General features: G+C 33.4%; 1 protein-coding gene across 4 annotated transcripts in view; it reads left to right on the top strand.

Annotated features, from left to right (window-relative positions):
- The window catches only part of LOC141447096 (obscurin-like), a 676,918-nt gene that overhangs the window by 262,856 nt on the left and 387,283 nt on the right, over positions 1-26,779 (top strand). For 3 of the 4 annotated variants that reach the window (XM_074114296.1, XM_074114295.1, XM_074114297.1), the window contains exon 3: positions 16,865-16,905. The exons of the other annotated variant lie outside the window; for it this stretch is intronic. The gene's annotated coding sequence lies outside the window, so the exon portion shown is untranslated. The remainder of the gene's footprint in view (positions 1-16,864; positions 16,906-26,779) is intronic. 4 annotated transcript variants of the gene reach the window in all.

A 26,779-nucleotide genomic window follows, 5' to 3' on the forward strand; every position in this document is an offset into this window, starting at 1 on the left:
CGTTGAACTTGTAGGTAGTACTCCTTATTGATTGTTTGACCTTGTGGCAAGAATTCATGATGCACTATGCCATTAAAATCGAAGAACACAGTGAGCATAACCTTCACATTCGACCGCACTTGTCGAGCCTTTTTCGGTCTTGGCGATCCAGAATGCCTCCACTGGGACGATTGAGCCTTAGTTTCGACATCATATCCGTAAACCCATGTTTCGTCACCTGTTATAACACGTTTCAGTAGATCCGCATCGTTGTCGACTTCATTGAGTGACTCTTGAGCAACTTCCATTCTCCGCTGTTTTTGTTCGAAATTCAACAATTTTGGAACAAATTTTGCTGCCACACGTTTCATACCCAAAACATCCGAAAAAATTTCATGGCATGAGCCAATTGATATGGCAACATCATCAGCGACTTCTCTGATTGTGATTCGGCGATCGTTCATAACCATTTCTTTCACTTTTTTCACGTTTTCATCGGTTGTTGATGTGCTTGGACGTCCAGGTCGTTCGTCATCTTCAACGTTTTCGCGGCCATCTTGGAAACGCTTATACCACTCGTAAATCCTTGTTTTACTCATAGCAGACTCACCATATGCCTTTATTAACATTTCACACACTTTATTACACTTTATTTCATTTTTTACGCAAAATTTAATACAAATTCTTTGATCCATTTTTTTTAACAAACAAAAATCGCCAAGCTCGAAAAACACGTCTAACCTTAACGGCTGCCACTTAAGAAGTAAACAATGAATATTACTGAAAATTTTATCGTACTTCAGGGGCATGTGTACCAACATAATAAAAAAAAAAAAATTTACAATCAGACTCTCCAGACCCGCGAAATTTAAAAATTCCCGTTACTTTTTGAACACACCTCGTATATTTCTCTATCGCTTTCTTGTCCAATTTTGTAAAGTTTTCTACTAAAAAGTTTTGAAAAAAAATACAAAAATATCATTTCTGCAGTGTAAGTAACATCATTTTTTTTTTTAAAAAAAAAAAGAATACCAATTTGTATAATGTTTTTATAGCACTACTAGTCCATTTGCTTTTTATTCCAGTGAGATGATATTCCTTGCTATTTTTTTTTGTCCGTTTTTGAAAAAAACAAAAGAAAAGAAAAGTTAAATTATGTATAACACCATCACTTATACGTGGAAAAATAACAATACAAATTTATTTTCATGAAAAAATTATAAAAATTTCCCCACATTAGTGAAAACATTTTTAGAATGAAAAATAAAATGGACAGAAAAAAAATTTGTAACTATAACGTTGTAGTAATGAAAAATAGATAGAGAAATAAATGTGTAACCTTACTCAAAATTCTTATTATTGAATTTTCGATCTGAAGGAAAAAACCAGATAAAACCCTTTGATTAAAAGAAAATAGATTTAAATAAACAATAAAATGACCTAAGCGGGAGAAAAATAATTATTTTCTAAAAGAAAACCAAAAGAAGGCTAAACCAGTTTTTCTTCTTTTTATAGCACCTCATCTACTACAACCATATCTCCAGCACAAAGCTCTCTTTTCCGAAACACTAATAGAAGGTTTTATAGTACTACGGGTTTGGAATGAATAAATAAGTAAAGGCGTGGAAATAACTCTTAAGGAGGAATATAGTTTTCGACAAAGTTGCTAAGATGCTGGGGCCCTGGAAACTGGACCAGTTTCAAATCAAAGAATCTTCCAGTGTTTTTACTTTTAAGAACACTTTCTACCAAAATTAATTTTGGCAATATCAGCCAACCTTAAAGTAGTATAATATTTCCCAATGAAAACGCTAACTACAAGTTATGACATGTCACAAAACTCCTTCTAATCAAATAACAAGAGAAAAGTAATCTAAAATTAATTTCCATAATTAGTTGACGTGATTACTTGATATGAAATTTCAATGAATAATCTCCAAATATTAACAAATAATCTCCTTAAATCTTGTTCCAGTTATATGATTGGAATTGATTGTGTCGATTTGTGATTAAATTCCAATTAGACGATAAATTTTCCTTCAGCGCTAATTAGTAGATATTCATTTCACATTAGCTTTGAATTAAGCTGGAAGATTATTTCTTTGTTATAAACTCTTTTAACATAAAATTTGCGCCGAAGGTTTTTTTAATTTATTAAGTCCAGTTTTATCCTTTAATGAAATGTTTATAAACAACATTTAAACAAAATTAAAAGAATAGTAAAAGTTTTAGAATACAAAAATGACATAACCCATATCATTTTCTACCCGAAAAGCCTCCTAAGATTAGCGCAGGTACAATGTAACCTTCAGTTAACTCGAGCTGTTAAGAAAGGAATAACGCCTGAGTGGGAGCTAAAGGCAATAGCTCTAGAAACAATTAATAATCGATACCCTTTACCCTATTGGTTTCATGTCTACACAGAAGGTTCAGCCCTGGAAGCAAGACATAATGCGGGAGCCGGTGTGTACTCCGAAGCCTTTCAAATATATCAGCAACTGTGGGGAAAATATCCACTAATTATGATGGCGAGCTTGCCGGAATATTATTAGCTCTTGATAAAAGTGAAGCGGGGTCCTTGGTGCCGTATTCTGGTCTTTGCTGATTCGCGTGCGGCGATTCTAGCTATAGCTGGAGCGAGCTGTGCAGAGTTGGCAGTCATAGCGAAATGCAGAGCAGCGATTGAGGCTGCCAATGAAAGCAATAAGACTATAGCGCTACAATGGATTCCGGGGCACTGTGGGCTGTTTGGAAACGACAGGGCCGATGAATTGGCAAAAAGAGGTACGCAAATGGATAAACCTGAGCAACCAATCACCTATTTTAAAAGGATAACTGCTGCCTGTCTTCGATCAGAAGTGAAGTGCAGACAAAAAGCAAAAGTTGAACCAGGGGTGGACGAATTCCACCTAACCTGACAAGAAGGGACGGTGTAGCCTGCTTCAGACTGGCTCACTGGTCATGATTATTTGCAGGCCCACCTCGTATATCGCCGGACCCGACCTGCACTCTGTGTGTAAGAGAGGACATGTCCTCTGAACACCTTGACGCGTTTCCTTCTATCGAAGACTTGAGAAATCTTATTCTTTCGCACGATGTCTACAGAAAAAAAAGAGCATTTGTGAACTGGGGAGCCCGACGTCGGATAGCAGAACTGCCGTGACTTACGGGTGAAAAATATTTTTTATAATGAATAGTTTTTTTTTTAGTTTATTTATTTAGTTACAATTAACGCATTTTGCGTTATAAGCAACAAAGGTAACCATAAGCAACATTCACACATATCAGAGTGTAGAAGTTACCCAGCGGTAACGCTCCAAAAACATTTTAAATTCTACTGACTCTCTTCATCAGAGAGGAGATCGCGAGGCCACAGTCTTTTAAGACGTCTGGAACTGTTGTCTGGAAATGTTCTTGAAGATAGATGTTGTACAAGTGGATTGTGATAAGATTAAAGGTTAAGATGGAATTTTTTGTATAGTGTTTTCAGCAACTTGTGTGACGAAAGGAATGTTCAAGTCTGTGTGAATGGTTTGATTGGTGACGTAGAAAGGAGCGTTTACTATAGAGCGTAGAATTTTAGATTGCAAGGACTGGATCCTTTGCAGATTTGTGCGTTTGGTTAAACCCCACAGTTCGATGCCATAAACCGAGATTGGCTTTAATATTCTTACATATATAAGTCTTTTGTTGTCCAGAGTGAGTTTTGATCTGTTGTCGAGTAGTCAATATGAATGTTAATAAATACTTTTACCTGCATTTTATGTAGTGTTAACATTTTTTATTCATGCATTTGTATCTATGATTTCTGCTAGTGATCTTACTTTACAATGCGTTTCTAAGCATAGTATTATATACATAGATTCTTGAAAACCAAATTCTATGGTGAACAATTGCAATTTATAATAGGTTTTCATTCTGCTAAAAGAGATTTTCACATTTCAGGTTTACTTAAAAAAATGATAATGATAATTAAAGTGAAAAATAATAATAACAATTGAATAAAATATTTTAATCAGATTTTGATTTAATAATTAGTTTAAGCTCCTTAATTTTTACTCCTAAATCTTACGATCTTTAAATCTTATTCCATGAATACCTTCGTAAAAGCACTTTGGCTAAAACAGCCCATTATTCTGCCCCATTCTTGCTCTCATCCTATCAGCTACATCTCATTAACCAAAGCTATTTATTAACTACTCTTGCGACATGATCTTCAGGTTGGGTGGAATGAAGGTGATTAGAAATTGTGTTTCAACACTTTATGAAAGGAATTATGTGAAAACCAAGTAGAATATCAATATGGAAGTTGATCAAAGGCAAGGCCAGCATGGAATGACGTTAGGAGGTTTGTCCTCCATTCTGTTTATGGTACATATCTTCAGCGATGATAAATACATTATTATTTTGTTAATGATAATATTCTCAAAAGAGAAATTTGTCGGCCCATGGAGAAGAAGTGCTAGTATTTAAGAAGGAAACTTATCAAGTGTACAGATCAGCTGCCCAAGAATAAAGCCAAATATTCGATGGGAATATTAGGCTATTTTTCTTTTCGCAGCAAAGTGCAGAAGTTTACATCTGTAGAGTCAAAAAAAAAAAAGATCTGCTGATTCTCAGAGATATGAAGAGAAATGATTTTGAAATTAGTGGAGACTTTCCAAAAAAAGACATATTTAATTACTGCCCTCCATTCGCATAGCCAACATCGCTTGAAATATCGAATAGGATTGTTGGAAAGAGTAGGAGATGAGAGTTGATGGAATTAATGGATTAGGATGGACCAGAGTGATGAGATTAAAAGTTTTTGTATTGATATGATGTGAAATTCTTGATGAATGCTACGATAAGATGATTATGGACAGTTGGGTTGGAGATATATTGTAGTTTAAATACGGGACGTTAAAATTTTCGATTGAAGACGGTTATTGTTTTGATTGATAGTACTTGATTGACTCCATATTTCGACTTCGTAAATCCAAGTCGGTTTTTCTGATAGATTGTACACCAAAAGTTATTGTTCAGTGTTAGTTTTGTAGTTTTTCTAAGTTATTTTACTTTTGTAAGGTTTTGCTTCTTCTCGTTTAAAATCTTATATGTGGATTCCACGACAGTCGTACATTTTTGTTTTTAATGAAATTTTAAATTTTAAAAATAAGTTTGGTTCTTTAATTAATCATAAACAATTTCATCTGTTCATAAACTTTGATAGCTACAGTTTTATCTGCATTCCTTGTTAGTTATTTCTGGATTCAGCTTGTCTTAAAGTACCAACTTTAAGCTGTACAAAATAGCAATTTTCCTTCAACTATTTCTACTGGGACTTTTTATTTCTACTCCATATTTTATTTAATAGCCAAACTTTATGATATTAGCTACTTTATGAGTACTAGCAACATAAACATTTTTGTATATTTATCAAAAACTTCCAATTTTATTCTGTACAAATAAACGAATTTGTAAATTTCTAACTATTTAATAAGTATGTGGTACTTAAACAAAAAAAGTATCTGTAATTGAATTTGTAATCTAAAGTTAGAGAGCATTAATTTATCAATTGATGCTCCAATTTAATTTAACGAAAGACCCAAGTTACACCATAGTGGATTGATTATTGAGTGAATTGTAATGAAATTTCAAGCAGCACTTCTAATTTTTGCTTCTTTATTAACAAAAAAGTATACAATAATTAAGTATACAAGTTGTGGCTATTAAATAACGAGACTATTGCTGTAAAATATTTTATTTTAAATTTATACATATTTAGTTATTATCAACTTCAATATACACCACACCCCTATCCCTACAACGCTCCATGCGAATTTACCATTGTTCGAAACACTCCTGCATGACGCGTGCCTCTTTTTCTTCCACAGCTTCAACGGACTGAAATCGTGTTCGTTTTAATGCAGATTTGACTTTGGGGAACAGATAAAAGTCACATGGGGCCCCAGGTCAGGCGAATAAGGCGGATAGCCTAAAACTGGGATGTTGCGTACATGGCTAGAAACGTCTTGACAGACAATGCAGTGTAAGCCAGCGCGTTGTCTTGATGGAGAACCCCGTGACTTGTTCTTCCACAAATCGGGTCGTTTTTTTCTTTACTCTTTCACGGAGTTGAGCAAGCACCTCAAGGTAGTAATGTTTGATTAATTATAATCGATATTTTTCATCCGTTTTGAACGTGGAAGGGCGACCCGGGCGGTCATCATCTCCGACGTCTTCTCGGCCATCTTGGAATCGCTTGAACCTCTCAAAAACTCGCGCACGTGATAAAAATTTATCGCCATAAACTGCTTTTAATAAAAGATAAGTTTCAGTAGTGGTTATACCTAGTTCCATGTGAAATTTCACGACAATTCGAAAGCTCTACTGGGTCATTCCATGTCAAATCAACACAAAAAAAGACCATTTTTGACCTCACCATCTCGGATTTTCTTGAAATTTGGCACATGTGTACTATTGGTATAGACTTGGAAAAATATGAAATTTTACTGTGATAAGTCAACTGGTTTATGAGTTACAGGGCTGTAAAGTTGCCAAAAATGGGCTGAAAAACAGGGAACCCTGTGTTTTTGAATTACTGTAGAAGCTTTCCTAATTGAGCTACAGACTTGGGATTAGTGTCGTTTTATAGCATATATAATGCCCTTTCCTGTGATGTACGACACCATATAGGTTAGGATAAATAAAGTTTGTTAAATTTAAATTTAAAATTTAAATTTTAAATTTTTTAAAAAGTACATATTTTAAAATTTTAAAATTAATTCCATGAATAGCTAGTAGTGTTTTGAATCACTGGGCAAAATATTAATTTGGGACGACAATGGCTTCATTGTTAAAAAAATTTAAGACTAAAGCTCCTTTTCATGGAAAATATATTTTAATAAAATTAAAGTAATAAATAAATTGAAAATAGTAATAATGAATCAATGAATCATAATTAATAATTATTAAGATTTAAAATATTGATTTTGAAATCATTTTTAGAATTAATTATGATTACAGTAATTATTCATATTAATTATAATATATTATTTCAATGAAATTATGCAGTTAATCAAATTATACAAAAATAATTCAATTCAATATCTTTGTTCAAGAACAGTCTTCTTTGGCTGAGATATCAGCCTCTTTAAGTTGGTTTAAATCGGCAAAGGGCCTTGTGATGGCGTAGGGGGTTCGATAAAGAGACTGGCAGCTCGTGCCAGTTTGCAACGACCCTATGGAAATCAAATCCAAACTTCACTACAACTTTTTGAGTGGGCAGTAGAAAACATCACCAACATAGACTTTGCATATTCAACCCAGGAAGACTATGTTGAATCTGAGTGTTTTTTTAAAAAATCGGTTTGCTCAAGCATTGGCTATTAAAGGAACACAGCAATACCATGCTTTCATTCCCAGAAGTAAATCCAAAATATTGGTTAAAAACTTTTCTATGAACTCAGAAGCTTGCGAAATGGAAGTTTCAAAATTCCCTGATAATCTAAAATTAGCCGCCATATCAGGTTGTATATCAGTGTAGTCTATAAAGAAACTGGTGGCTTGGCTTGGATATGTTTTAGAGAAAAATGAAGAACTTGATGAAGTAAAAGTAACTTTTCTTCATCCAGCTGGACCCTCTAAATCATCTCGCATCCAAGAAATGCCGATATTCTTTGGGTCTCAGTAGTGGATGTTTTGATAAAAATTGATCCTGTGACTCTGACTGGAAGAACTTAAATATGTCCTACTAGAAAGTGATGCATGACAAACAAATGACGCCTTTTCAAGCTTAAAATATTAAAGAGATCCTATTACTTAACAGTATGTTTTACTGTGGACTTATTAGTGGAATTATTATTAGCATTATTGTACTAACATGAATTCAGAGTTGAATTAATCGGATTGGAGCTTTAGTCTTAAATTTTTTTAACAATGAAGCCATTGTCGTCCCAAATTAATATTTTGCCCAGTGATTCATAACACTACTAGCTATTCATGGAATTAATTTTAAAATTTTAAAATATGTACTTTTTAAAAAATTTAAAATTTAAATTTTAAATTTAAATTTAACAAACTTTATTTATCCTAACCCATATGGTGACGCATATCACAGGAAAGGGCATTATATATGCTATAAAATGACACCAATTCCAAGTCTGTAGCTCAATTAGGAAAGCATCTACAGTAATTCAAAAACACGGGGTTCCCTGTTTTTCAGCCCATTTTTGGCAACTTTATAGCCCTGTAACTCATAAACCAGTTGACATATCACAGTTAAATTTCATATTTTTCCAAGTCTATACCAATAGTACACATGTGCCAAATTTCAAGAAAATCCGAGATGGTGAGGTTCAGACCCCGTGTTGATTTGACATGGAATGACCCTACTACATTTGTAGTATCATGTTTTACTCTACACTGATTACTCTACAAACACGTGAGAAGGCTGCAATCGAAAGAGAAGGCTTTACGCTGCACAGCTGTCGGTCGTTAGGATTTGGCGCATGCATAGTTCTTCTGTAGCAGCATCAGTCTCGTTATTTAATAGCCACACCTCGTATTATTACCTAGATGTTGCTTATGTAATAAATAAAAGTAATAACATTTGGTGTTAATGCCCAAATTGTCGATTGGCTCAATGATAATAATAATACAGATAACCTACTTATATTTGTAAGTTTAAGAGAACTCAAGTACTGCTTTATGCTTACTGAAACTTACAAAGTTCACTCTTTACATGCTTTTTCAAATATTTTTGACTGATCCACGCATTATCTTTATTGATTGGCTTGTAAGGACTTTTAAACAAGAGCTACTTGAGAAAACCTACAGAGCTATAACGAAACATTGTAATATTCGTATATTTGTTCAATGATAGTAGCTGAAAAAAGTTTTATAAACAGCGACCTACACCTTCAATTAGAGTCCTGTCTTTTCTTCCTTCTTCCTTGGCTTTAGGATCCTTGGGCCTTCTTAAGCAGATGCTCCTATTAATCTTTCTTTTCGTGGCTTTAATGTTCCGCAGTCTGACGCCTATCTTCAGCAAATCTATAACTACCTGTAGCCAGTATAATCTTGGCTGTAAGTCTTCTTCTTCCTGGTTGTCTTTCACAGACCTTTCCAAGGGCCCTTTCTTTGCTCATTCTGTGAAGGTAACCCCAGCCTGCATACAACTTCCTACTTTTATGACATTCACAAGCGTCTGCTTCTTCCTTCTAAAGGTGATGAAGTTCAACGCTTTAGTTTCCTCAAATCATAATCCCCTTAATGTCCAAATTGCTACAAAATAATCTGAGTAATATTTTTCCTAGGGCCATTATTAGCGAGTGTAGAGCTCATTTTACTTTTGAGAGAGTTTCCCATTTTGGGATTCTTGCCTCAAAGCAACACATTTATTACAGTTATTATTACAGTTATCAGCTAATCTTTTTTTGTACATTTTTACTACCTATGGTAACCACAAATAAAATCAAATAATCTTCTCCGTTTTGGAAAAATTATATCGTTATATTGTTAAGATATCGTTGTAGATATCTTGGACTCATCGTCATGATCCATCACTGACAGTGACAAAACCTCTTACGGGGCAAAATAACAGATGAGATCTTGATGTGTTTAGATTAAGACTATGTACGAGCTAAACTTTGTCCTACGACTTCGAGTTAGATTTCCTCAAACACATTACCATATATGTAAATCTCGTTCAAAGATGAACACCAATCCCTGATTATTTTTGGATTAACTAACAGCTAAATTTATTTATACATTCAGAAATTTTAAACAACTCGTTTTCCTAACATAACAACTTATAACATCAGCAACGCAATTAATTTCCTCAGCTTCTTGAAGGTTAATTAAAATAAGAAGTTAAAAGAAAATTTTTGTGCTGGTAAATAATACTTTAAACGTTTTTATATACAACAAAATTACAAACTTTCAGCTCCTTTTGTAAATGCAACCACCAAACTTAATGTACCGTAACGCTGTGTTTTTGGTTCTGACCACTTTTCTCTGGGAGAAATTTTAAAAAATATGGCTGAAACAGAATTTAATCTTCACAGAACATAATTCACCCTAAAACTCTGGATAATTCCATCACAATAGAATTCAATATTAGGCCTCTGAGTTAGTATTCTGCGGCTAACGAGTTGTAAACAATAGTATGTATTACTTCACAAAGTACAAATAATACGAGTACAAACAACTCTAATTTAAAAAAAATCAATAAATCCACAAACGTACAAAGCTTATGATTCCTATATTTAATTTGTGGTTAAACAAATGTGTTTAAATAAATAATTGCCTTTGGGAAGTAGAATGTAAACTTTTCAAAAGATATTTATTTGTTCATTTCAAAGAGGCTGTACCAGTAATTATTTTAATTGTACAGTACGAAACTGAATGGATTTCTTTTTGTAAACTGTTTTATTAGTTCAATGAATTAGTTGGAAACCACAAAATAATAATATTTATGCTTAACAATGACAAAGTATTAGTTATAAAAATATGGTACAAACTACAATTTATTATACAGAAAACCAACACGATGTTACCTGTTCAACGATCGGATATCAACAATTTGAATCAAAAAGAAGATGATAAACATTTCATTACAGTCTGACCTGTTTTGGGTGAATTTAGAATCAGGTACTTTTGGAGAAAAGAGAGCTCACACAGGCAGAACTGATAGATGCGTTAAATGGTAAAGACTGGGACTATTTGTAAATATTGTAAAGTTTTTGTCCTTTTACTAAAAACTTTAACAACACAACTAATGACTGCCACTAGTTAATTTAATAATATGTGGGTTTGATAAATAATAAAACTCGCTAAATTTGTAAGTAATAACCTGATTTATTAACACATTACCTTTACTAACATTAACATTTACCAGCTACTAATGCTATTCATTACAGTCACCATTTACAACAGTCACAACAGTTTACCGTTACTTACTCACTACGTAACGCCACAAAACTGTTCCACGACTGACCACTGGTCCGCACTGCACCGAATTGCACTAGTCTCAGCTGCACTAACAAAGCTGTACTCACTAACTGACTAACTGCCCAACTGGCTAACTCTGAAGCACTCCGCAACACTGACTCTCTCCAAACTGTCACTACCAAAGTGTCTCTCCAAACTAACTTTCCAAGACTGACTGTCAAGATTAACTCAAAACTCACTCAAAGACTTCACTAAAAACTCTAATAACTGACTTCTCCAGCTGTGTCTGCTTCCTTTTAACTGCGTCTGCCCCACTCCGTCTGTGTCACGCCCACCGGCTGGTCACTGGCTGAGGAAAACACATGCTGCCACCACCCCAACTGGGGCCGCCCTCCTCCAACCTTCTGTCACACTCCAACTCCGCCTGTCTTGCTCCCACCTGCCGCTCATTGGCTGGAAAACACGTACTGCCACCACCCCAACTAGGGCCGCCTCCTCCAATTCTCTGTCTCTCTCTCCAACTCCGTCTGTCTCACTCTCACCTGTCAATCACTGGCTGGGAAAACACATATGCCACCACCCCAACTGAGGCCTTTCTCTTAGCTGGCTTTTACACAGCGGTGGACCGTTACAGGCTACGGTCACTAAACTCCTACAACAATCTAGCCCTTTCTCCTCTGGCTCAGGTAGAGACCGGCCCTTTTGTTTACACAATGTCGGCCTGTTACCGACTTTGGTCGCTTAACCCCTAGAACAATCTAGGCCTTTCTTTTTCTACTTAGGTAGAGACCGGCCTTTTGTTCCCACAGTGGTGGCCTGTTACCAACTTTGGTCGCTCAACCTCTATAACAATCTAGGCTTTTCTTCTCTGCCCAGGTCAACTTCGTTACAATATGTTAATGCAGTCAATAGATACAGAAATTTTCTAGTTTCTGAATTTAATTATTAAGAAGTCAATGTAATTTGGTTCAATTAGGGTTTTATTATTATTATTACTTTTAATAGTGTTCTTATTTCTCTTTATTTATTGTATTATTTTCTCTTAATTAATTATTGTTTATGTTCATATTTAGGGAGCTTTGCCTTTTTCATAGTTTTTGTTTTTATTTGAGTTATTGAGTTTAGTTTAATATAACAACTCCTGGCAGACGGTTATTATACCATGCCTTGCAAGCTTTAAGTTTAAATTTTGTAAGTTTATTTTTATGTTTATTTTTTGTATGTAAAGCTTTCTACTACTACTACTAGTAGTAGTTTTCATAGAATAACCTGTATTTATTTTATTTATTTATTTATTTATTACTTGTTACAACTTAGCAGTTTTACAAGAGAGTTGGGACTTGACAAAATATGGAAAAATATAATATACAAATATAATATTACAAATAATACAAAAAGAGTTGGGTTCTAGCCTTGGTGCAGTAAACATCGTGCTCCTGTTAAACTTAATTTTTTATTGGTTTCTAGTTAGTTTTAAGTTATGTAAATTTGTACAAATAAACTTTAATATTGTATTTTGCGGTTGGTGAATTATGGTTGAAATCTGTTGATTAGTTCACAAATAATTAAATAAAATAAATTATTTAACTTTTTAATAAAACTAGAAGTTCAGTGTTATTTTTTAGAAAAAACAAAAGTTTGTGCAGTAAATTTTGTTGACCTTAATTTAACCAAAATTTAGATCCAATAACTATAAAACTCATAAATAATTAATGCAGTTTAATCTTTTATATGTATATTATAAGATGCTTTATTTAGACTTTTACATTAAATTAAAAATTAAATAATTTAAACCATCTCTTAATGACTTTAATTTAAATGAATCTAATCCTTTATCATGGATTAATTTAATTTTCCAATTAGTTTTGACATAATTGCTTTTAAATGCGGGAATGTGTTTATAAGTTTGATCAATTGAATATTTATTCTTTTTCTCTTTAAACATTAAAATAAAAATAATATTTCATGATTTAAATTTAAAATCTACTTAAAATCAGATTAAAGTTTTATAATTGGTTTCTGTTCATCACATTTTTATTTTCAACGTTCTTTTGCGTTTAGCTTCTCTCTTTAGTTTCCTAAACCACTAGAAGTGGGTAATGTCTGTAATTGAAGGTAAGGAAGATTCTGAAAGTAATGGTGGTAAAGTTTGCTTTATAAAAGAGCTTAAGTTTACAAATCAAATAAAGAAATTTTATAAATTTCAATTCTATTAAAGAAGCTTTATTCTATTCGTGTTTTTAATGAACCATTTATTGTAGTGTCTAAAAATCTATATTTCTTTTCGTTCTAATTGAAATAACGTTGCGATCGTTCATTTCTTTCCAAATACTGTAATTAATAATAATAATAACAATAAAATGCTCATCTGATAACCAAGTAATTTGTTTTTATCATCTCATTAGATGATATTTTTCCTTTAATTATTGATTGACTATATTATAACAACGTCCAAAAAAATGTTTAAAAACATTTCAAGGAAAAGAGAATAGAACGTCATAAGGTTTGGAAGTCATGGAGAAAACAGCTTTTAAAGTGCACAATCGTGACCGGAACACCAATCTTTGCATTACTTGCAATAATCACATCTGCGAGTTAACTTTCTCATTGCAATAAACAGTTTTGATGTTCAACGGAAAAATGTTCTACATTTCGTTTAACCCAGAACCAAGAACTAGTTAGATTATGGTAATTTTTGCGACATTAACTTCTTTTTTACTTCCGAAAGATCTTTTAAAAGACATAGAGTTTGTCTTAAAAAAAAAAAAAAACTGGCTGATCATGGACACGGCCGTGTGTTGTACGTGAATACGTTTACGTAACGGGTTATATTTTTTATATAAAATATTTTTATTTATGTATTTAGGATGAAAAATTGATTTAAATCGGTTCACTCATTGATAATTTAAATGATTGCAGTACTTCCTCTTAGTAGGTGCAAGAGCATGATAGCACTTCACAGCAACGTAGAGGAGCTTTAACCACTTATTCGAGCTAAATTTTATCTAAATCGGACTGAGCGTTATAGAAATATTGGTAATAATAGTTTTAGAAAGGGCCTTACTTGGGTGGGGCAAACTCCCCTCCTTATGAGGCACAGCGTCGAGACTTTAAAAGTGCAAATATGTACAAAATTTCGATTCGAATGACACTTCATTCATGAAAATCGGTTCACGTGTCGATAATTTGAAACGATTGCTATACTTTCCCTTAACAAGTGTAAGAGCTGGTCGCCGCTTTAATGTTACGTAGGGGAGCACTAACTCTATCATCCTACCAATTTTTTTCAAAATCGGGCCAAGATTTGCAGAGTAATTAGTAATAATAATTTTGGAGGGGGCCTTACATTAAGGGGGCTAACTCCTCTCCCATTCGATATACAGCGTCGAGACCCCCAAAAGGCACATCTACACAAAATTCCGAATCGAATGACACCTCATTCATGATAATCGGTTTGCGCGTTTAGGCGCTACGTTGTTTACAATAAAGGTAACAAGAAGAAGAACAACAACAACAACAACAAGAACAAGAACATTTTCTGAAAATGACGTTTTTGCTCATTTTCGGCAACTTTTTTCTCGAAACCTATTAGATCTGGGTTGTTGCAAAAAAAATACAGTTATAAAGGAGGATTTGCCCTATAATTTAAAGAAAATTTGGGAATTTTATCTTTTATAGAAAAAGAGAAAAAAATTGTCAAAGTTGGGTGTTTTTCAACGTTACGCTTTTTCTTGCAGTTTTTGACGATCAACCCTTATACAACTGTCCTACCGGATAGTTTTAATTATACTTAACCCTATTAATTTAAAGAGTGTAAATTCCTTTGGTCTGGGGAATTGTAGGGTTTGAGGTAGAGGTTATGTTGTTCACCTCTGAGCTTTAAATACCCACCGTAAGGGAGCGATAACGTTTTGTGTCTAACCTCCTACAGTCTGATCGGTAGAAATCTGATCTTGATTTACTTTCTCTTAGTTAGCGTCAAAGAGATTTTCTCAGAGCGAGAGAACTAATTACTTCTTACTCCCTGTTCATTAAGGTTATAACTGCAAAATAATAATAATAATAATAATAATAATAATAATAATAATAATAATAATAATAATAATAATAATAATAATAAAAGAAATCATTATTCGTTAAAATAACGAATTTCAATAAGCTTTTTAAACAGAGCGGTGCCACATTCTACAAAACAAAATTTGTTTACCATCCAACGTTTTTACTCGTGATTTTCTGAAATACAAACGTTAATTAGCCGCCAACTTTTGGACTTGATGCCATGACTTAAAGATTTTTCTCACATAGGTTTTGTAAAAGTCCAAAATCTATACTAAATATCCACAAACAATTACTAAACTCAAAAAACAACAAAGCATTATTGATGATTGATTAGAAAAAGATTTTTGAAAATTTTCCGGCATCATATTCTATAATTAATTTTAACATTTCAGGGGAGTATACTTGGCCCCTGTTCTCTACACAGTATACACATCAGACATACCTGTACAATCCTCTACACTGCTCTGTACATATGCAGACGTTACAGCCGTACTAGCTACAAGTACACATCCTTCATCAGCTTCATACAAGTTACAGACACACTTACATGAAATAGAATTCTGGGCAAAGAAGTGGAGGATTAAAATGAACCCACAGAAATGCCAGCATGCCACGTTTACTCTACGGCGGGGCTCCTGTCCGCCTGTCCTCTTCAACAGCAATCCTCTTCCTTGTACAGATCAGGTGCACTACCTTGGGCTCTTTATAGACAAACGATTCACGTGGAACCCACACACTAGACTTAAAAGACAAAGGCAATGACGAAACGTGCTAAACTGCTTTACAGACTACTTGGACAACGCTCCAAATTACCCATTGAACTCAAACGCAAACCTATGTGGACTTACGGGACTAGAGCTGTGGGATTCAGCCAAACCTACAAACGTACGGACTGTACAAGTCATTTCAGTCAAAACTCCTCCGACAGATAGTTGGACGCTCCTTTCTACGGTGACTAACCTCACCCTTCACACCGACCTCAACGTCCCCTTCGTACACCAACTAGCCAAGACTAAATATCAAAAATTCCATACTGCTCTCTCTACTTGCTCCACTCCTCTCGTACTATCTCTCGCCTCCTCTGACATTCCTGGCAATCCTACTCTCCGTCTGAATCGCCAGTGGCCCCGCGACTTCCTCGCAGTCTGAAGGCCTAAAAATCTACCGCTGAGCAGTTTCTTTCCTCCTGCCTTTCACGTCTCTATACCTAACAATCTCCCTATTTACTTATTGTCTAGTGTATAATACAGATTGTAAATAACAAAATAATTTTTTCTGTTTTATAAATCAATAAAATTTGTTCAACTAAATAATAATTTACTGGTTATTTAATTCTAAAATTAAATTCAACGTTGTCGATGGACCACCCGTTATTATTTTGTTTAAAGTATAGTTGTGCATAAATGGAAGGTTAATAATTTATAATACGAGTGAAGGAGGCACCTAATATCAATTTAATATGAAGTAAAGAGTGCCTATAAACAATGTGTTCTTTAGGCTATAATACAAGTAGTGGCTAGGGGGTTTTTAGAGATCTTTATTCAAACGAATACCACTTTGCCCTAACGTTAGAGCAGGCCCTTTCTAGGTGAGAACAGCGCACGAAAACCATGGTGTACACATATTTTATAGTTAACGATCTAACGAGTAAACCACAAGGTAAAATGGTGTTCAAAATGTCGGCCATTAGTTCCTACAAACACTTTACCCCTGGTTATATTATTTACATCTACCATAAAATTATACACTGTGATTTTTATCGTTTCGGCCAACTTCCATATTGCTATAGCGATTTGTTTTCATCCTTTATTATTATTATTTTTGTGTAACGCAATTATTTCTTTATAATTCGATATTCTTGATTTTTTTGTTTTGTTTTTTCATGTTGCAGTGTTGAATGCAATTTGACTGTGCCTGCAACAGCAGATAAACGTGAGTATAAGCTCAAAAACTGCATTAGCGCTTGGAATTAATTCATCTTCTTAACCTTCTTTAAAGAATTATGTATTCAACTACGTTTCTAAAATGATAAAAAACATTTTTGAAGGCTTGACAGTTCTTTAATTTTTTTGAATTGATAAATAACATGTATACTGGTGGTTTAAAGTTTACCTATGTTATTACCGCAGTTTTTTTTATAGTTAATTCAAAACAGTCAACAAGATTCCTGAATTGGATACTGAAGGTTTCTTAGCATTATGTTTTCTAGATTTACTCTAAATTATGATTCCTTGATTAGAAACATGCAGACACAGCCTTCTCAATAATGATAGGTCATTGATTTATAATAAAAGTCGATTTAGTATTTCTAAAAAAATTTAGTTAGCAAATGAAAATGATGAATATTTTGTTAAATTTGTTTCATAAGATTAAGAAAAACAAAAAAAAAAAGTTAAAAATTAACAGAAGTTGCATTTTTTTTTTACATTATTTTTAAGTTACAAAAACAGAAAAATAAAAAAATAATATTTTTCTGAAAAACGTTATTTCCTTAAAGTTAGATGTTCATTCCAAGAAAAGAAAAGTCCTAAAGAAAAAATGATTTGTTTTCCATAATTCTGCAAGTACTGAATTATCATGATGCGAGTATAACCTACTTGTTCTGTTTTGGTACAAACAAACCACCGTTTTGTTGCCAGTAAAAACAAACAATGAAGTTCTGACGGTAGTTTTTCTTTATTTGGAATTATATAAGAGGGGTTTTCTTTTTTATTTTTTTCGTAATGTCCCCGAGTAAGACAAATTTAGCTTTCCTAGTCCATGGACCAGGTTAACTGAACAGAACCAGTTATCAGCAATAATATTAAATATTATGCAATATTTACCATATAATATTTAATATTATAGAATAATATTAAAAAATAGAACTGAAAACAAACTCCAAAACATAAAAATAAAAAATATTAAGACAAAAAAAGTTATAACGTAAATGGTATTGTCGGGTCGAATTTGACCCAAAACCTATATTTTATTTACTTGCACTGCTCGAAGAACGACTGATTTGTATGGTCGATTGTTGGGTGAGGATGTTTCAGAGAATTCAGAGAAGGGGAGATGTTTATAGTTAATTCCTACAAAATGCTACACAAAAGAAAAGCGCGCTCATCAAATTTGCCTCCGACGATACCCAGTTGAGGGTTAAATATCAAGATTTTAATAAGTAAACAAAGTGATAACTAGATCGATCAGTTGTACTAGATCGATAAAGTCGATCAGTTGTACTAGATCGATACAGTCGATCAGTTGTACTAGATCAATAAAGTCGATCAGTTGTACCACCCTCTGTTGGACAAAAGGCTGCTATATTAAAAGTAAACAATTACTGTAAATATGTTGTAAATGCTTTTATTTTTAAAAACACAAGGTTTGAGTGAATAGGAAATAACAACAGAACCTTCTGCTATTTGATTTAATTGTAATAACTTCCATAATATCAATTGAATAACATTATTATACTTAATAAAATTGAAAGCTTTGGTAACGGTGTGTTGAACACAGCAGCCATTCCATTAATCATGAACTAAACTGAAAAAAAAAATTAACATCATTGTTTTACCCGAATTTTGTATTTGTTTCTTTACACATTATTTGAAGAGAAGTTTGACTAAGAACAGAATCATTTATCACTTAAGGAACCTTCTTTTTTTTTCTCCCGCTCTAAAGGAAGCAATTTCAAAGCTGACTTACTATCCATCGATCATTGTAATGACATAGTCGAGTGATTTTCTTTTGGAACTCTATAACCTCGTTTTTAAATAATGTGCTTTTTTTTTTTTTTTATAGGAATCGAATTTGGATTGGAATTAAACAGTTAATTTAATGTAAATGAATTATTATCTTTAAAACTATCTTTTTCTTTTTTGACGTGAATAAATTTGACGCGTCTTTAAATTTGAATCATATGGTGGCAATCCAAAAAATCTAATGATAACAAAATCGGGGCATACAGTTTGCATTGTAGTTTCGAATCTGTCGTCTACATCCAAAATTAAATTAGACCACTGGATAGCTAAAGGATCAAAGAATTCATTACAATAAACAAGGACTGTGACGCATCGCGCGCGGTTGAGGGGGAAGCGCCGCCATTTTGAGATAATTTTGCTGCGTATCGAGATTTGCAATTAGTATAACTTTTGACTCGGAGAAGCTACGATGTTCGTTTAAGTTTTAATCGCCAGCTGTCGTCACAATCTATCGATTGTATATAAAACATTAGTGTAAAATAGTGACAGTGAATAAAATAAAGGTGTTAGAATAAAAAAATATTATAAAAAATATATAATGTCGGCCTTTACGCGTCGAAAAGCCAAAACCAAATACAGAGATCGTATACGGTTGGAAAGGGCTTCTCAAGAACAATCGAATGGTAAAAGTCGCAAAGCCGGTGGAGTCGCCATATATCGCATAGCTTCACTGATTGTAATAGAGTTAACATTGACATTTCGGAAATTTATTTGATAATGAAAGACGCAAAAGCTGGTGATGTCTGTCTAGTAAACGAAATAGGCCAATGGGATCTTCAAATCCGTACTCGGGTGTGTGTATATCCATCCGGGCACAGCGTTAGCAGAAATTAAACTCTTTATGTTACGATCGTTGTTAAAATATTCCAAAAATATCGCTAAAATTATACCCGATTACGAGCCTGATCTTACTACACCAATTATGATAGTTGGAGACTTTAATGTTGATGTCTCACAAAACCGCTCATTGCCCGACTTCTCAGCGAGTTCAATTTGTCTTATATTGAAACTTCTCCAACAACGTTAGGTAATACCTATATCGATTTAACGTTTATCAGAAATCTCGATGTATCTTGTATGCCATTTGTGTCGTACTTTTCGTATAACAGACCTATAATTAATAAAGTTATATTGTAACACAATAATTATTTGTTTCCTTGATTTCATCCTAAATACATAAATAAAAATATTTTATATAAAAAATATAACCCGTTACGTAAACGTATTCACGTACAACACACGGCCGTGTCCATGACACAGCCACAGTATTTTTCCTCTTAATGTACTTGATACTTAATGAGTATCAGTATGTTCTTCAACTTTAATAGCTACTTTTTCTAGAAATTCTACTAGAAACAGTAAATTTAAAAATAAAATCTGAGACATTTTTACTTCTATAAGGTTTATAAGAAATAAAAATTAATTAAATAAAAGTCATTTAAAAGAAAGAGAAAATTGTGGAAAAAAATGAATGTCTCCCCCCCCAAAAAAAGTTGAAAACTGGAATTCTTTAACTAATATCTTAAAAGAGAAGGAATTTCAAGCATTTAGAGACAATATAGTACATTCTATATGGACCCTTGTCCTGGGTAAATGCTTTCTAAGGGAAAATAGTTCACTAAAAGAGTAAAAAAGAATTAGTGGTTGGTAGTACTGAAATAGGCGCTGTAGCAAAAGCATGATGGGTACTTTGCTATGTAACTTCAAAACTTTTTTTTTTTGTAAACTCTTTTAGAGTTTTGATAAAATTCACAATTTGGTGTTTAACTGAGTGATAAAAAAGAATATTTATTTGTAGTTCTGAACTTATTTTGTTTAGAAAAAAAAATTACTCCAGAAGTGTAGTAACTGTTAACATAGCATAACCTTTCTTTTAATTTGAAGTTCTGTATGATAACTGGTGGTAAAATAAACATGGTTATATCTTATGTTCGCCAAAACTATTAAGTTACAGCTTGGTAGTTCTTTATTAGGAACATCTTTTAAGAAAGTTATGCTTACAATTGTTTGATGAAAAGATCTGTGAAATCAAAAAAGAAATAAATAAAAAAATGGTAGAGTTAACTCAAGATACGAGGTGTGGCAATTAAATAACGAGATTATTGCTGTAAAACATTTGATTTTAAATTTATACATATTTAGTTATTACCTCCTTTAATATACAGTATACCCCCCTTCCTATAACGCTCCATGCGAATTTACCATTGTTCGAAACAGTGCTGGAAGTCTTTTTCTGTGAGCTCCTGCATGACGCGTGCCGCTTTATCTTTCACAGCTTCAACGGACTGAAATCGTGTTTCTTTTATTGCAGATTTGACTTTGGGGAACAAATAAAAGTCAAACATGGGGCCAGGTCAGGCGAATAAGGCGGATGGACTAAAACTGGGATGTTGTATGTTACTTGGCTAGAAACGTCTTGTCAGACAATGCAGTATGTGAGCCGGCGCATTGTCTTGATGGAGAACCCATGACTTGTTCTTCCACAAATCGGGTCGTTTTTTTTCTTTACTCTTTCACGGAGTTGAGCAAGCATCTCACGGTAGTAATGTTGATTAATTATAATCGATATTTTCATCCGTTTTGGACGTGGAAGGGCGACCCGGGCGGTCATCATCTCCGACGTTTTCTCGGCCATCTTAGAAACGCTTGAACCCCTCAAAAAACTCGAGCGCGTGATAAACATTCATCGCCATGAACTTCTTTGTAATAAAAGATAAGTTTCAGTAGCGGTTTCACCAAGTTTCATGTGAAATTTCACGACAATTCGTTGGCAAAACGAAACTAACACCTCTTACCCAAACGACGGTTCCTGTCAGACAGATTTCTCTACAAGCACGTGAGAAGGATGCAATCGAAAGAGAAGGCTTTACGCTGCACAGCTGACGGTCGTTAGGATTTGGCGCTTGCACAGTTCTTCTGTAGCAGCATCAGTCTCGTTATTTAATAGCCACACCTCGTATTCAGGTGATTTTTTTTAATTATTTTTGTCACAAATGCTACAAACCACAAACGTGGCTTCTAAAATTCTTGAGATTAAAATGAATAGTGCTATCTTTTGGGAAGGAATTTCAATTAGATGCATGTCCTGGGTTAGATACAATGTCTAGGATAATCCTATTATTAGGAGTGCCATTTTATTATATTTGAAAGATATTAGGAATGCCATGGGATCGCTAAGAAGAATTAATATTCCATGACCGAATTTCCAATCGATGTTAGGAGCTCTAGGAGTCATCATCGTGTTTTAATTACCTTATTGAAACGAGCACAGCCCTATGGAATGTCTCATTAAGAGCGAAAAGGGCCTTCGTTAAAGAATTCTTAAATTAATATTGTTCAACTTGGGATTTTTTTTAAGGTCATTTATTGGGATATTTAACTTTTGGTTATTTGATACGGTACCTAGGTTATGTGTGGGTTTCTGCCTTAATTCTGACAAATCCTACCTTCCATCCAACATTTAATCTTCACAGTGGTTATTCTTCATTTTGTCAGTTTCGTTACAGTACTTTTTTTAAAAATTTTTCAGAAACGGGTTAACGCACTCGCCTCTCTGATGTATTCTACAATGACCATCCATTTAAATTGCACTTGTAATTGTTTACAGTCTTACAGTAAAAAAATACGTATTAGAGAACAATGGGTCATTCCACGTCAAATCAACACGGGGTCTGAACCTCACCATCTCGGATTTTCTTGAAATTTGGCACATGTGTACTATTGGTATAGACTTGGAAAAATGTGAAATTTTACTGTGATATGTCAACTGGTTTATGAGTTACAGGGCTGTAAAGTTGCCAAAAATGGGCTGAAGAACAGGGAACCCCGTGTTTTTGAATTACTGTAGAAGCTTTCCTAATTGAGCTACAGACTTGAGATTGGTGTCATTTTATAGCATATATAATGCCCTTTCCTGTGATATGCGACACCATATGGGTTAGGATAAATAAAGTTTGTTAAATTTAAATTTTAAAATTTAAATTTTTTAAAAAGTACATAATTTAAAATTTTAAAATTAATTCAATGAATAGTAGTGTTACGAATCACTGGGCAAAATATTAATTTGGGACGACAATGGCTTCATTGTTAAAAAAATTTAAGACTAAAGCTCCAATCCGATTAATTCAACTCTGAATTCATATTAATACAATAATGCTAATAATAATTCCACTAATAAGACCAAAGTAAAACATACTGTTAAGTAATAGGATCTCTTTATTATTTTAAGCTTGAAAAGGCTTCATTTGTTTGACATGCGTCACTTTCTAGTAGGACATATGTAAGTTCTTCCAGTCAGAGTCACAGGATCAATTTTTATCAAAACATCCACTACTGAGACCCAAATAATATCGGCATTTCTTGGATGCGAGATGATTTAGATGGTCCAGCTGGATGAAGAAAAGTTACTTTTACTTCATCAAGTTCTTCATTTTTCTCTAAAACATCCAAGCCACCAGTTTCTTTATAGACTACACTGATATAACCTGATTTGTCGGCTAATTTTAGTTTATCAGGGAATTTTGAAACTTCCATTTCGCAAGCTTCTGAGTTCATAGAAAAGTTTTTAACCAATATTTTGGATTTACTTCTGGGAATGAAAGCATGGTATTGCTGTGTTCCTTTAATAGCCAATGCTTGAGCAAACCGATTTTTTAAAAAACACTCAGATTCAACATAGTCTTCCTGGGTTGAATATGCAAAGTCTATGTTGGTGATGTTTTCTACTGCCCACACAAAAAGTTGTAGTGAAGTTTGGATTTGATTTTCATAAGGTCGTTGCAAACTGGCACGAGCTGCCAGTCTCGTTACCGAACCCCATACGCCATCACAAGGCCCTTTGCCGACTTAAACCAACTTAAAGAGGCTGTTATCTCAGCCAAAGAAGACTGTTCTTGAACAAAGATATTGAATTGAATTATTTTTGTATAATTTGATTAACTGCATAATTTCATTAAAATAATATAATTAATATGATTAATTACTGTAATCATAATTATTAATCCTAAAAATGATTTCAAAATCAATATTTTAAATCTTAATAATTATTAATTATGATTCACTGATTCATTATTACTATTTTCAATTTATTTATTACTTTAATTTTAATAAAATATATTTTCCATGAAAAGGAGCTTTAGTCTTAAATTTTTTTAACAATGAAGCCATCGTCCCAAATTAATATTTTGCCCAGTGATTCATAACACTACTAGCTATTCATAGAATTAATTTTAAAATATGTACTTTTTAAAAAATTTAAATTTAAATTTAACAAACTTTATTTATCATAACCTATATGGTGTTGCATATCACAGGAAAGGGCATTATAAATGCTATAAAATGACACCAATCTCAAGTCTGTAGCTCAATTAGGAAAGCTTCTACAGTAATTCAAAAACACGGGGTTCCCTGTTTTTCAGCCCATTTTTGGCAACTTTACAGCCCTGTAACTCATAAACCAGTTGACATATCACAGTAAAATTTCATATTTTTCCAAGTCTATACCAATAGTACACATGTGTCAAATTTCAAGAAAATCCGAGATGGAGAGGTCAAAAATGGTCTTTTTTTTGTGTTGATTTGACATTGAATGACCCAATAACAAAATTAAAATTGAGACCAGAACATTCTGATTACATTTAGACCTTATTTGAGGAACTTCTAAATCAGAGGGGGGGTCTATCTTGTTAGTAGCATGGCCTTTATCCACATCTTTTTTACCGTTATAATCTTCATTGAAGTGTAACAATTTCTTTAAAGTAATTACACAGTAAATGGAAAAATTCTCAGTCTTTTAAGTGTAATTAAGCACTAGGTATTTTTTAAAAGGTTTTAATTAGAACACTTTTTAAATTAGACCCCATAATTTTGATTTAAATGAATTTCTAGGATACAATAAAACTTCTCGCAAAAATATTTTAATAACTTTTAAAAAAAGCCGTTAGTAATATTCATTTTACAATTAAGAAATATTTTGAACATTTCATGAAAAACAATTCTGATTAAAATTCAGAATAGAACTGTTTCTAATGGTTGCAACACTGTCTGTATGTAACCTTCCACACAAAAAGTTACACAACACGTAAAAGCACTAATTCCTAGCTGTGAACGATTTCCAAACAAGTTAAAATTGTGTAATTACTGTTAGATTCTACGAAATATTGCATCATAATTTTTGAGAAAACTAAAAGGAAAAACTATTTATGATCTGTGTTATATAATCAATAAATTGTTAACAAAAGTTTTGATTGTGGAAGGTTAGTCAGTGATGTGGTTAAATGTAAAATTGGGTCCCAATTTCGTGTTATATCGAACACCCGGCACTACAAAAGATAAAGTCTTTTCCTATGACATGGTCGCCTAAAATCTTATATTAGGCGAAAAAGTGGTGTAATTGGAGAGTACAGCAATCAGGTACATATATCTGGGGCTCTTTATTGTTCTCCCACCAAAAATCTTCATTACATGTTCTGAGGGTGATTGCCTTTTTCTAGTCCTGCTCAGCCCAGATAGATAGAGAGGTGTGAAGTTTAGGATTTTTCTCAATTCCAGCTAAGAGACCGTCTCCATAGACGTCTGGAAGTGTTGTCTGGAAATGTTCTGATAGATAGATATTGTGCAAGTGGATTGTGCTGAGATTGAATGCTAAGATGGAATTTACTAAAATGTAACGTGTTTTTGCAACTTGTGTGACGAAAGGAATGTTCAAGTCTGTGTGAATGGTTTGATTGGTGACGTAGAAAGGAGCGTTTACTATAGAGCGAAGAATTTTAGACTGCAAGGACTGGGATCCTTTGCTGATTTGAGCGTTTGGTTGAACCTCACAGTTCCATGACATAAGCCCAGACTGGCTTTAATATACTTACATATACAGGGTGTTCATTTTAAGACGGCTCAAATGCATTTCATGCTTAAACGGTTAATCTGAGCGAAAATTGATAGAGGAAAAATTTGTTGCCCGTCACCTTTAGTTTAAGAATATGTGACTTGATTTTAGATTCCTGCCCGCATACGCGACTGACGCGCGACCAAAGTGAGGATTCGCAGTTGAACCCCATTTTCATATTAAAGAGTATAAAAAGGTTTGAAAGAAACCGGAAACCACAATTCGATACCTTTGAAGTTAAAGGTGCTAGACCATTTCAAAATTTGGTATTTAGCACGCGATAGGTCATTTTTATGTATTTTTTTCATCCCCTTTCTACTAAAAGTATTGCCAAGGCAGTAAAGCTAGTATTTTTCTGAATAACGGGAAATAAGTCGTTTTCCGAGTGATTTTTCTAAGAAAAATCAAATGTTAAGAGCTTTAGATGTTCTCAAGCATACACAAAATGGCTAAAAATTAATTTTACATCTGTTACAAACAAGAAGGTTTAATAATTTTTTGATAATTTTGAGAGAGTTGCGTTTAATTAACAAAAAAAATTGGAAATCTCCTGCTACATACTTAAGTGATCAATATCTTTCATGTAAAGGATCAAACTTATTCCTTAATTTATCAAATAATGCACTTTACTCAACTTGTGAAGCATGTACTGTGCCCTCAAAGGTGCCTCCTCAGATACAGAGAGCAGTTGATAACCTCCTGGGTAACCTGGCTTGCGTGCCAGAGGAGGCTCCTTTGAAGGCACAGTACATGCTTCACAAGTTGAGTAAAGTGCATTATTTGATAAATTAAGGAATAAGTTTGAACCTTTAAATGAAAGATATTGATCACATAAATATGTGGCAGGAGATTTCCAATTTATTTGGTAATTAAACGCAACTCTCCCAAAATTATCAAAAAATTATTAAACCTTCTTGTTTGTAACAGATGTAAAATTAATTTTTAGCCATTTTGTGTTTGTTTGAGAACATCTAAAGCTCTTAACATTTGATTTTTCTTGAGAAAAATCACTCGGAAAACGACTTATTTCCCGATATTAAGAAAAATACTAGCTTTACTGCCTTGGCAATATTTTCAGTAGAAAGGGGATGAAAAAATACATAAAAATGACCTATCGCGTGCTCTTCTATCTCTTTGATAACAAGTTAAAAAATTGAAATATGATTAATAAACACCAGAT

The sequence above is a fragment of the Rhodnius prolixus genome, unplaced genomic scaffold (genome assembly GCF_049639745.1).
Source record: "Rhodnius prolixus isolate KJV_2025 unplaced genomic scaffold, Rpr scaffold_7, whole genome shotgun sequence".
NCBI classification, from domain to species: domain Eukaryota; kingdom Metazoa; phylum Arthropoda; class Insecta; order Hemiptera; family Reduviidae; genus Rhodnius; species Rhodnius prolixus.